The sequence below is a fragment of the Chiloscyllium plagiosum genome, unplaced genomic scaffold (assembly GCF_037043375.1).
Source record: "Chiloscyllium plagiosum isolate Xiang-an unplaced genomic scaffold, Cpla_swu_hap1 HiC_scaffold_50, whole genome shotgun sequence".
NCBI lineage: Eukaryota > Metazoa > Chordata > Chondrichthyes > Orectolobiformes > Hemiscylliidae > Chiloscyllium > Chiloscyllium plagiosum.
Window position 1 is genome coordinate 36,652,289 of NW_028270188.1, and position 10,794 is coordinate 36,663,082.

Consider the following 10,794-nt stretch of genomic DNA (forward strand, 5'->3'; position numbering starts at 1 on the left):
AATATCAGTCAGCAGGTGGTAGAGTCTGGAACTGACTCTCTTTCAAGATCATTTGGACAGTTAACCCTTCATTCTTCTCTGATTCCACTGGCCAAAGAGTTTCGAAAAGTTCTCAAAGCCGAGCATTCTCGGGAGCAACAGTTATTCGATCGGTGTCTTTATGAAATGGAAAGGTGCCATGAGCAACGTGTACGACTATTCGGCTTCCCTCCTGTGATGACGCTGGAACATTGACTCTCATGTTCTCGGGGACATTTAATGAAGGCATTCTCGGTCCTGTCGATGAGGAACTCATACCTTATTTTGGCTTCGAAAAAATCGGTTTTTATGCTTATTATAAGTTTGCACTATCCCCGAGCCAGGTAGGATTCGAACCTACAATCTCCTGATCTGTAGTCAGCCGCGTTATCCATTGCGCCACTGGCCCGATGCCTACAGCTGATCTTAAGAGCCATGATGTTAACACGTACATGGTTAATAGCAGTCATGTTCACCAGTTGAAAAAGCGAAAAAGATAATCATTGTCACTGCTTCAGTCCAATCTTCTTCACCTTTCAAAGCAGCGAATTTTCCAAAAAATGTCCTCATGAAGCTTCCATTCACACTCTGTCTGCTCAGTCAGTCAATGCTGATCTGATGAATTTCGAATCTACTTCTTCAGCATGACTGAGGTGAACGTGAGCCTAATCACCACATTGTATATACCAGTTAACTTTCAGGGATTGCGATTACAGTAACGACCTTTGCGAGTGTGCAGGAAAGTGAATACTGTGAACCGAGCAAAAAAATCCCTTCATGGAAATTAATCCAGTGCAAAGTCAACCATATAAGGACGGGCAGATGACATACAATATTCCTCTGCTTCTCTCTGCACAGATGTTTCTCCAAGAATTGACGCTTTGAAGAATTCTTCATTATAATTTAGACTTTCCCAGTTGCAGATATTCCCCCAATCCACAAACAAGTATCCTGCTGAAAACTACTTCACTCAAGATTAAAATAGCTGACTATCTTTTCGCCCAGCTGTTGTCCCAATGTTCCCTGTTCCATGTCAATACAAGTTCTTGCAGGTGAAATTGGAGCTCCCAGCCTGATGTCCCACTGCTTCTTGATGCGTGGGAATTGAAGCCGCTGTCGTTAAGGCGGGAGCTTTTATCCTCGATACTTCACGTGTCTTTGTATCATCAGAGAATGGCATTCCGCTGACCAATTGAATTTTCGCATCCACATGCTTGCGCTCAACGCCATCACAATTTCCAATTCGCATTGGGTGCAGTGCGACTCAAATTCTCTGATTCCACGCCCTTGAACTGGGATGATATGATATGATATGCCATGACATGATCACATCAATGAGTGAGGAAATTGGTGAAGTAACCGATGTTAAAATACAGTGTTATTGAGAAATACATTTCAGCAATACCCTGCAGTATCCCATGACCCTTTGAAGTTTTGTAGATATCTCGCAAACGTGATCTCCGACAACCTCAGTGTTGCAAACTCTACAGTCTCTCGGGACATAGAAGCTAAAGATTCAACCGAATCTGAGTTCCCACATCTCAGTCACTGTTTGACTAGTATTCCTTTGTGCGAGTGGTTCTGTTCCTGGCATAACCTCTGCCACGATCCTTATTGCTTTTTGCATCGTGCTTTTCCATGTGGCGCCAGGATCATGAAATGGTTCTTCCTTGGCATTGTCAACACAGCAAGTTCTACTCGAATCACTGTGACACCAATCGGAATTTTTCCCATTTTACTCCATGTAATATGTGCTTAGCTAACGCTGTGAAAATCAATCTTTTTTTTTACATAAAAATATTCTTCGTGCTGATCAGTTTCCTTCTTCAAACACCCGCTGTCTCACATCTTTGCGTTGCACATATCATAACCACCCTTTATCGGAGAAATCTCTCCCTCCCACAAGAACTAACTCGCCAAAACATCCACCCTCCCATTTCACTGAGGTACTGCACAATATAATACTCACATTTACACTGTTCATTCTGTACTGCTGCGGTCACTGTTTTGGGTGAAAGTGCTCAATCCCATGGTCGACATCTTCAAGCAATTCAATCCATTTAGATGCAGCTGTTCTATAAATAATCCTTGTGGAGCAGCTTTTACTGACACGGACAAGAGATTACTGGAGTATCGGGCTCAGGATAAGTGCACAACGCAGGATTGAGCAAAAGCTGTTTTATTGGAAACGACAGGTTTCTGTGGCTTTCTCCAGTCGTTTATTTCATTTGTTCATTCGGTTCCCCCGAAATATTGCGTGCAGTTCTGCATCTCACATTACAGTAGTCATGTGATCGCACTAGAAACCGTGCAGAAATTGACCAAGTTGAAAAGTTTAGGTTATGAAAACAGATTGTTTTGACTGGGGTTGTTTTCTTAAGGCAGAGGAAACTGTGACGATACTTGTTTCATATGTACTAAGTAATGAGCGACATGGACAATGCAAGCTAAAAGAAACGTTTCCTCTTGACCGATCAAAAGGGGCATAGACTGAAGTTAAGAGGTGGAAAGGGTTGGGGAGATATGCAGAAAAATCTCATCAGCAAGAGCATGGTTGAATCTGGATTCACTCTATGAAGAGATGCACAGAGGCGAACCCACATCACCTTCAGAAATACACGGATCTGAACTTGAGTTGTGTATGCAAACAAGGGCAAGTGATGAAAATGAATAAAGATAGTTAAGCGATTGCATCTGACGAAACCATGTACAACGACCTTGAGGGCTGTCATTCTACACATACGTGGTATTCGTGTAGCTGTCCGTGGTGGCGAGCAGTTCCATTTTTTTTGCATCCTTCGCTGTGACCCGGCTTTGATTCTGAGTCCGGGAGTTGGGGTTTGTTTCGATTCTGACAACGACATCAGCAAAAGCAGACCACCTGCAAGTGGAGTGTTTTTAGTACCTCGGATCAATTAATGACATCAAGAAATGAGAGACGATATCCCAGTCTCTTAAAGAAGGGGGACGGTGCCTCAGCAGTCTCTGCTCATTCAAACAGTTCACTCTCCATTCTCCTCTGATTCTGATTCCGGACGATTTTCCCAAAATTGTCAAAGCTGAGACTTGGCTCTGTGTCTTGTTTCCTTCACAATCGCAGGTGCCACAGTGAACCTCGGAAGGTTGACAGGTGTAAAGGGCAGCGTGAGTGACGAATTCAGCTTCCCCTCCAGTGATAACTCTGGGATATTGACTCTGACGTTAGCAGGGACATTTAATGAAAGGACTCTTGACCCTGCAGTTCAAGGGGCAAACCTCAATTGGGCTTCAGAACAGTCAGTTTTCAGTGCAATAAAGTCAGCGCTGCCCGCAAGCCAGGTTGGAATCGAAACTCCACTCAGCAGATCTGTCGTTAGGCATGTTATCCATTGTGCCATTGGCCCGTTGTATGTGCTACATTGTGCGGGAGATTAGCTTGTATGTGAATTTGAAACCTGCCAGTCTTGCTGTTGAACCAAGTCGAAACCTTAACTACGATGTTTGGACCGTAACCAAGCGCATTATCCATTGTGACACTGCGCTTGCGCGTGCTTGAGGTTGGTATTCTGCAGAGTTGTGATCTAAACACGGACATGACCAATCGTACTCATGTTCACAAGAGGAAACATAACCACTGTTACTGCTTCATTCCAATCATCCACTCATTGCGCAGTGGGAGGTTTTGTAACGAAAAGACATTCATCTTCATGAAACTTCCGTTCACTTTGTGTCTACTCAGCCATTCAATGGTACCTCCGCTCATCTGATGAATTTCAAATTCACTTCACTGATTTTGCTCCATCACTTTTGATAAACTAATGCCTCATCACAACATCACATTCAAGCTAATTTTCGAAGTTTGAAAGTACTTTAACGACCTGTGCGAGTTTGCAAGAAATTCGATAAAATGAAATGAGCAAAAAAAAACCCTTCCTGCCAGAGCAGAGTTAGCCATATGAGAAAGGTCAGAGAGCGAAAACATTACCTCCGTTTCTCTCTGTGCAGATGTCAATAGAAGCTGCTCCCAGTAAAGTTGGAACTACCGGCTTGATGTCCCAATGCTCCCAGCTTCGTGTCAATGGAGGCTGCTGCAGTTCACGTTGGAGCTCCCAGTCTGATGCGACGTAAACCACGTCAATAGAATCTGCTCCACGCAATGTTGGAACTCCCAGTTCCTGGCATTTCAATTCACTCTATACTTTCAGCGAGATACTTCACACTCACTGATTTCATTACTGAACCCATATCTGCTGGCTCATCCCCATCCCCATTTCCAGTTTGATCTTCGCTGTTGCACCATACAGTTTTTCGTATTCCAGGCTTGAAACCTGGCAATATATGATATTCCACAGCAGTGGTCACTTGCTTGCATGACGAAATTGGTTAAGAAACCGAAGGTAAACTACATTTCTTTTGCAGAAATACATTCCAGCAATTCCCTGCATTATTCCCTGACGCTTTCATTTTCTGGAGAACTATATCAATCTTCGCCTTCAACAAACTAAGTGATGAAATATCCATCGGCTCTGGAGATACCAAAGTTAACCATTCAGCCCACCATGATTTTGCAGTCTCAGTCACTGTTTGTCAAGTATTACTACTGTTCATGTAGTCCTGTTCCTAACATATCATCTGCCACTATCTTTGCTGCTTTTTGCATCATGCAATTCCATGTGGTGCCGGTATCGTGCAAAGTTAGCACTTTGCGTAGTGGCAGCAGAAAGATCATCTCCAATTTGACTTCCAGTATTGTCACTTGTTACCGTTTTATGCAGAGTAAGACATGCTTAACAAAAGCAGGAGCGAATCAATCTTTTTTGACATGAAAATATTCGTCGAGGTGATGATTTTGCTCCTTCAAACCCTCGCCCTTTCACATCTCTGCTGTCTATGTCTCAGGATTCATACCCACCAATTCTGGGAGCTTTCTCCCCATCCCACGATCAGTAACCCTGCTTTAGGTCGCTCCTCCAATTTCCCTGAGGCATTTGGCAATCAAGTACTCGCATTGACATTGTTCAGTCTGTGCAGCTGCAGCCAATGTTGTTGGGCGAACGTGACCCAATCCCACAATTAGGACCTTAAAATCAGTCGATCCATTTACATACTGCTGTTGTGAGATCAATGCTCATGTAGCAATTTTTACTGACAGGTACCGGAGATCACTAGAACATCATGCTCAGGAAAAGGACACAATGCAGTATTCAGCAAAGGGTGTTTTTTTTTTGGAAACGATCAGTTTCTCTGATCTAATTTCAATGGAGAAGAGGAGATTGTGAGGAAACATGATTGAATTGTGCGAAACAATGAGAGATGAAGGCATATTAGCCTGAAAGAAATGGTATCTCTCGGTCAAATGCCATGTGGCGTAGACTAAATGTAAGATACAGAAAGTTTTCAGTGTATAAGCAGTAAAAACTTTATCCACCAGTGGTGGTGGATAAATCTGCAACTCATTGTGATGAAATCAACACAACCTTCTGAGGTATTCAGTCTGTATTTATCATGCTAAGTCATACAAGGCAAAGAGATGGAAATTGGAATGTGGACAGTGAAGCGGTTGTTTCTGCAAACAACGTGTCCAACATATTTGAGAGCTGTCACTCGACGTGCGTCTGACCGCTGTACTCGTCCCTGGTCGTGTCGTGGTTCTGAATTGGCACTTTTACCACTGCAGCCCGTGTTCAATTCCCAGTAAGGGCTGTTTTGTTCAGCATTAACAGCATAGGCGTCTGTGATAGGATTCCTTTCAATGCTTCGAATCAATCAATGTCTCCACGAACATCAGAGTCAATGTTCCAGCCTTTTAAAGTAGGAGAAGGGGCCTCGGCATTCCATGAACCAACATGAGACTGAGATATTTATTTTGTTTCCTTGCCATTTCGAGGAGCCGCAGCGTTTGGGTCGATGGCTCTGTGAAATTGAAAAGTGCCGATTCGCAGTGTATGGGACTATTTGGTCTTCCTCACTTGTGATGACGCTGCGACATTGACTGTGATGTTCTCCTGGACGTGAAAGAGATTCTCGTGTCTGCATATCAGGAGCTCAAACTTCATCTCGGCTTCAGAACAATGAGGAAGATTAGGTTGTAAGTGTAATAAATACCTGCGTTAACCTCGAGCTAGAGAGGAGTGAAACCTACAATGTTCAGATCTGGAGTCAGGCACGTTAGACTTTGCGCCACTTGTCCCACGTGTTCTTCATGCTTTCATGCTTCAGAGTGGTGATGTTAAGATGGACAGGAGAAATAGCAGTCATATTCAAAATGTAACCAGGAAAGAAAATCACCACCACTGCTTCAGTCCAATCCTCCCCACTTCGTGTTTGAGCGCGATCCATAATGAAAACATATCTGTCATGATGAAGCTTCCATTCCGCCTCTTGTCTATTCAGCCATTCAATGGGATCATCGCTGATTCTGTAAATTTCAACATCAGTTTCCTGCTTTTCCTCCATAAATCAAGATAAACTCAAGCATAATGGCAACATCAAATAGAGTCAGAGAGTCAGAGAGCTGTACAGCATGGAAACAGACTCTTTGGTCCTACTCGTCCATTTTGATCAGATATCCCAACCCAATCTAGTCCCATCTGCCATCACCCCGCCCATATCCCTCCAAACCCTTTCTCTTCGTATATCCATCCAAATGCCTCTTAAATATTGCAATTGTACCACCCTCCACCACTTCCTTTGGCAGCACATTCCATACTCTTATCACTCTCTGTGTGATAACGTTGCCCCGTCGGTCTCATTTATATCTTTCCCCTTTCACCTTAAAACTATACACTCTAATTTTCCCAGACCCCAGGGAAAAGCTTTTTTTCTATTTATCCTATCTTTGACCCTCATAATTTTGAAAACCTCTAATAAGTCACCCCTCAGCCTCCGACGCTCCAGGGAAAACAGCCCCAGCCTGTTAAGCCTCTCCCTATATTGCAAATCCTCCAACCCTGGCAAAATCCTCATATTTGTTTTCTGAACTCTTTCAAATTTCGTAACTTCTTTCCGATGGGAAGGAGACCAGATAAGCACGCAATATTCCAACAGTGGCCTAACCAATGTCTTGTACAGCCGCAACATTACCACCCAACTCATGTATTCAATACTCTGACCAATAAAGGAAAGCGTACTAAACGCCTTCTTCACTATTCTATCTACCTGCGACTCCACTTTCAAGTTAAATTTCAAATATCAGAATTCTATGAACCTGCACTCCAAGGTCTCTTTGTTCAGTAACACTCCCTCGGACATTACCATTAAGTGTTGAAGTCCCTTTATGATTTGCTTTCCCAAAATGCAGCACCTCACATTTATCTGAATTAAACTCCATCTACCACTTCTCAGCCGATTGGCCGAACTGGTCAAGATCCTGTTCTAATCTGTGGTAACTCTCTTTGCTGTCCACTACACCTCCAAATAAATAACAAAAAGTAGAGGACCCAACACCGATCCTTGTAGCACTCCACTGGTCACGGGACTCCAGTCTGAAAAACAACCCTCCAGCACCAAACTCGGTCCTCCCCCTTTGAGCTGGTTATATACCGTTAATTATTTGAAGTTTAGTTTGCTGGAATGACGTGCGTGCGTTTTCAGGAAATGTAATTTCATGACACGAGCTGAAAATCACTTGCTGCAATTTAAACGAATACGCAGTCAGTCTTATGATAAAAGTCAGAAAAAGAAAATATTGCCTGCATTTCTTTCTGCACAGATTCTCCTCCACGAGCTGTATCTTTCCCACATTTTCCCATATTTTTGGGAGATTTCCTTGGGACAGGTATTCACTGAATCTACAAACAAGGTTCCTGCTAAATACTAATTTAATTCAGATTAAAATAACTGAGTATTCTTTCTCCCAACTTGATGTCTCATTGCTCCGTGCTGCTTATCAATACAATCTGCTCCAGGGGAGGTTGGAACTTCCAGCCTGCTGCCACAGTGCCCCCTGCTTTATGCCAACAGAAGCTGCTCCATATAAGTTGGAGGTCCCAATCTGATATCACAATGCTCCTTGCTCCATGTCAACGGAATGTACTACAGGTGAGTGTGGAGTCCCAGCCCCGGCATTTCATGCACCTTTACACCGTCACAGCGGGCCCATCCTCATGCCCATTTCCAGTTTGATCTTCGCTGCTGCGCCACTCAGTCTCCCTTAGTTTAGCCCTGGGAACACGAGATTATGTGATATTCCACAACATTGGTTACTTATGTGGAATATCACAATTCTCCATTTCATAAATCAGAATTCACGCCCACGCATTTTCAGAGATTTGCCTCACTTCCATGGTCACTAACCCTCCTTTACATCGCTCCTTCCATTTCACAGAGTCATTCCATAATCTAACGCGCACATCGGCAACATTCTGTCTGTGCTGCTGCTGTCACTCTTGATGGGTAAACGTGTCCGATCCCATCATCGGGAACATGAAACCACTCGATCCATTTCAATCCCGGTGGTTGTGAAATCAATTATCATGTTGGAGCCTTTACTGTCATGGACCAGAGATGACCTGCTACCAATTTGTCTTGACCTCCTACCACTAAGCCACTATGGCACCTCACTCTCTACTTTTCCATTAATGCCACAGACGTTGATCTTTTAACCAGTTTTCGAGGAGAAAGTGAGGACTGCAGATGCTGGAGATCAGAGCTGAAAATGTGTTGCTGGAAAAGCGCAGCAAGTCAGGCAGCATCCAAGGAGCAGGAGAATCGACGTTTCAGCATGCCAGAAACGTCGATTCCCCTGCTCCTTGGATGCTGCTGACCTGCTGCCCTTTACCAGCAACACATTTTCAGCTTTTAACCAGTTTGCCATGGTAAAATAAACACACACCAGGTCAACCATACTAGTCTAATTCTTGTGCTAGGTGGCTTTCAGTCTGATGTTAAGCTGACTGGTTTGTGATCTCTCCTACCATGATGCTCTCCCGACGCCATTCCTCCTATTGTGCTGCTCTTGTTGGTCTTGCCATGACTGATCAAAACAGTGCTCTTGAAATCACTTGAAAAATCATTTCGCATTACACTGACACACTACATTGGAGTTGTGAAAATCCACTGTTATTTCTACCCTTTTATTTCATCATTATTGAGAGATTAATTGTCATTAGCGACACTATACCGCTAAGTTGTTCTGGTCTCTGTGGCATTCTTCCAGCACTGTCACTGCATTTTTTGTTCCTTCGCTGAATTTTTACAGTCGCGTTTGATATTCATTTAAAACATCGTTCCTCAGAACTGCAATTTTTCAATGGAGCAAAGTCGCCAGCCTTTTCATTTAAAGTCCCCTCTAATGATATCAATGGGGGAAAATTAGAGTTTCAGCAGCAGACGAAATGAGATTCGGACGAGTTATCAATGTCAGCGTGTGGGGCACATGTGATCATGGTGATGATGAGATCCAATAGCGCAACCCAGCAGCTTTCATGCTAATATTTGTTTGGTGTTAGCTGCTCAAATTGCCAGAGTCATTTCCCTTAATTTCGCAATCTGTCTTTTTGTTTTTGGCTTTCTTTTCCTCCTGTAGTTCTCCCTTGATGGCAGTAACTCTGTCTGACGTTCAAAATGCCTACCTTTCTTATACCCCAAAATCGGATTATCTCATTGGGTCAATGTTGGCAGAATAATAAATTCGAAATCGATTTGCTTTTAGTTTACAGAGACGTAATTGAATGTCGATGGTTAAAGTTGAATTGTCGTCGAAATGGCAACCAACTCAGGTAACTATTTCACAGCCAAATGTTATATATTTTCAATTTTCCAGTAAACCCTGACACTGCTCTCGTAAGATGTCAGTGTAGAACAACATTCTACCTCTCTTCAAGGTACACCACACACTTTCAACTTCATAACCCTCTGCAATTCCACATCAGGCTGTCAGTGCCCCACCACACACAAAACCAGAAATGCAGACCTCAAACAAAGGACAGTTATAAGTGAATAAAGGAGTAGTAAAATGTGCAATGTCACAATCAAAGTGAAACAGGGGATAGAGAAAGATACTGGACTTGCCAGCACACAGAAAATAGTCAAGTATTTTGCAGGAACCTACATCATAGTCATGAGAATGAATTGATCTATTTTTTTAGATAACATGGTGATGTAGTAGAACTCCATATTAACGCCAAGAGCAGTAGCCTGTAGTGTTTAGTGAAATGCAACACTGCTTCAGACTCTCTCATTCAGTGTGAAATCCATATTTGGCAGTGGGGGGGGGGGGGGGTGTAAGGAGCGTTCGAATACAGAGAGCAGAAGTAGAGGAGTGGGAAGAGCACAGAGGAATGTTGGGCTGGAAGCAGTGGTGGATTAATGGGGTGTAAGACCATGGATGGATTTGAAAACAAATATGAGAATTATAAAATCAGTGGAGAGTCATCCTGGGAACCAATGCAGATCAGTGAGTTTTATTTAGTCAGAACAGAAGGGAAGTCAAGGAGGAAATGACAAGCAGTTAGCTTAACATCTGTCACATGAAAGCTTCTCAATGTTTATTTTAATAAAGTTGTTGAGCAAGGCACTTGGGGAAAGAAAATCAAGGGTATGACGAAAATTCAAGATATTTTGCGAAAGTGAAGTCAGATTTAACCAGATTATTGAAGTTCTTTGTGGAGCTATCGTGTGGTATGGATAAACTGCCATTTACTGACCCATTCGTGAGGCTGTCAAACTTCACTTGAAGGCTCCCACCATCCTCCTCACAATATACATTCCGATCCAATTGGTGTCATCAACAAGTTTGGTAAAATTACAAGAGGTCCAAATGCCCAGATCATGTATAATGGTTGGGAACAATTTGGT

General features: G+C 43.1%; 1 non-coding gene across 1 annotated transcript; it reads right to left on the minus strand.

Moving 5' to 3' along the window:
- Positions 1–354: 354 nt before the first annotated feature.
- On the minus strand, positions 355–427 carry trnac-aca (transfer RNA cysteine (anticodon ACA)). The gene has a single exon. It is a non-coding gene; the product is annotated as a tRNA-Cys (tRNA).
- Positions 428–10,794: the final 10,367 nt, after the last annotated feature.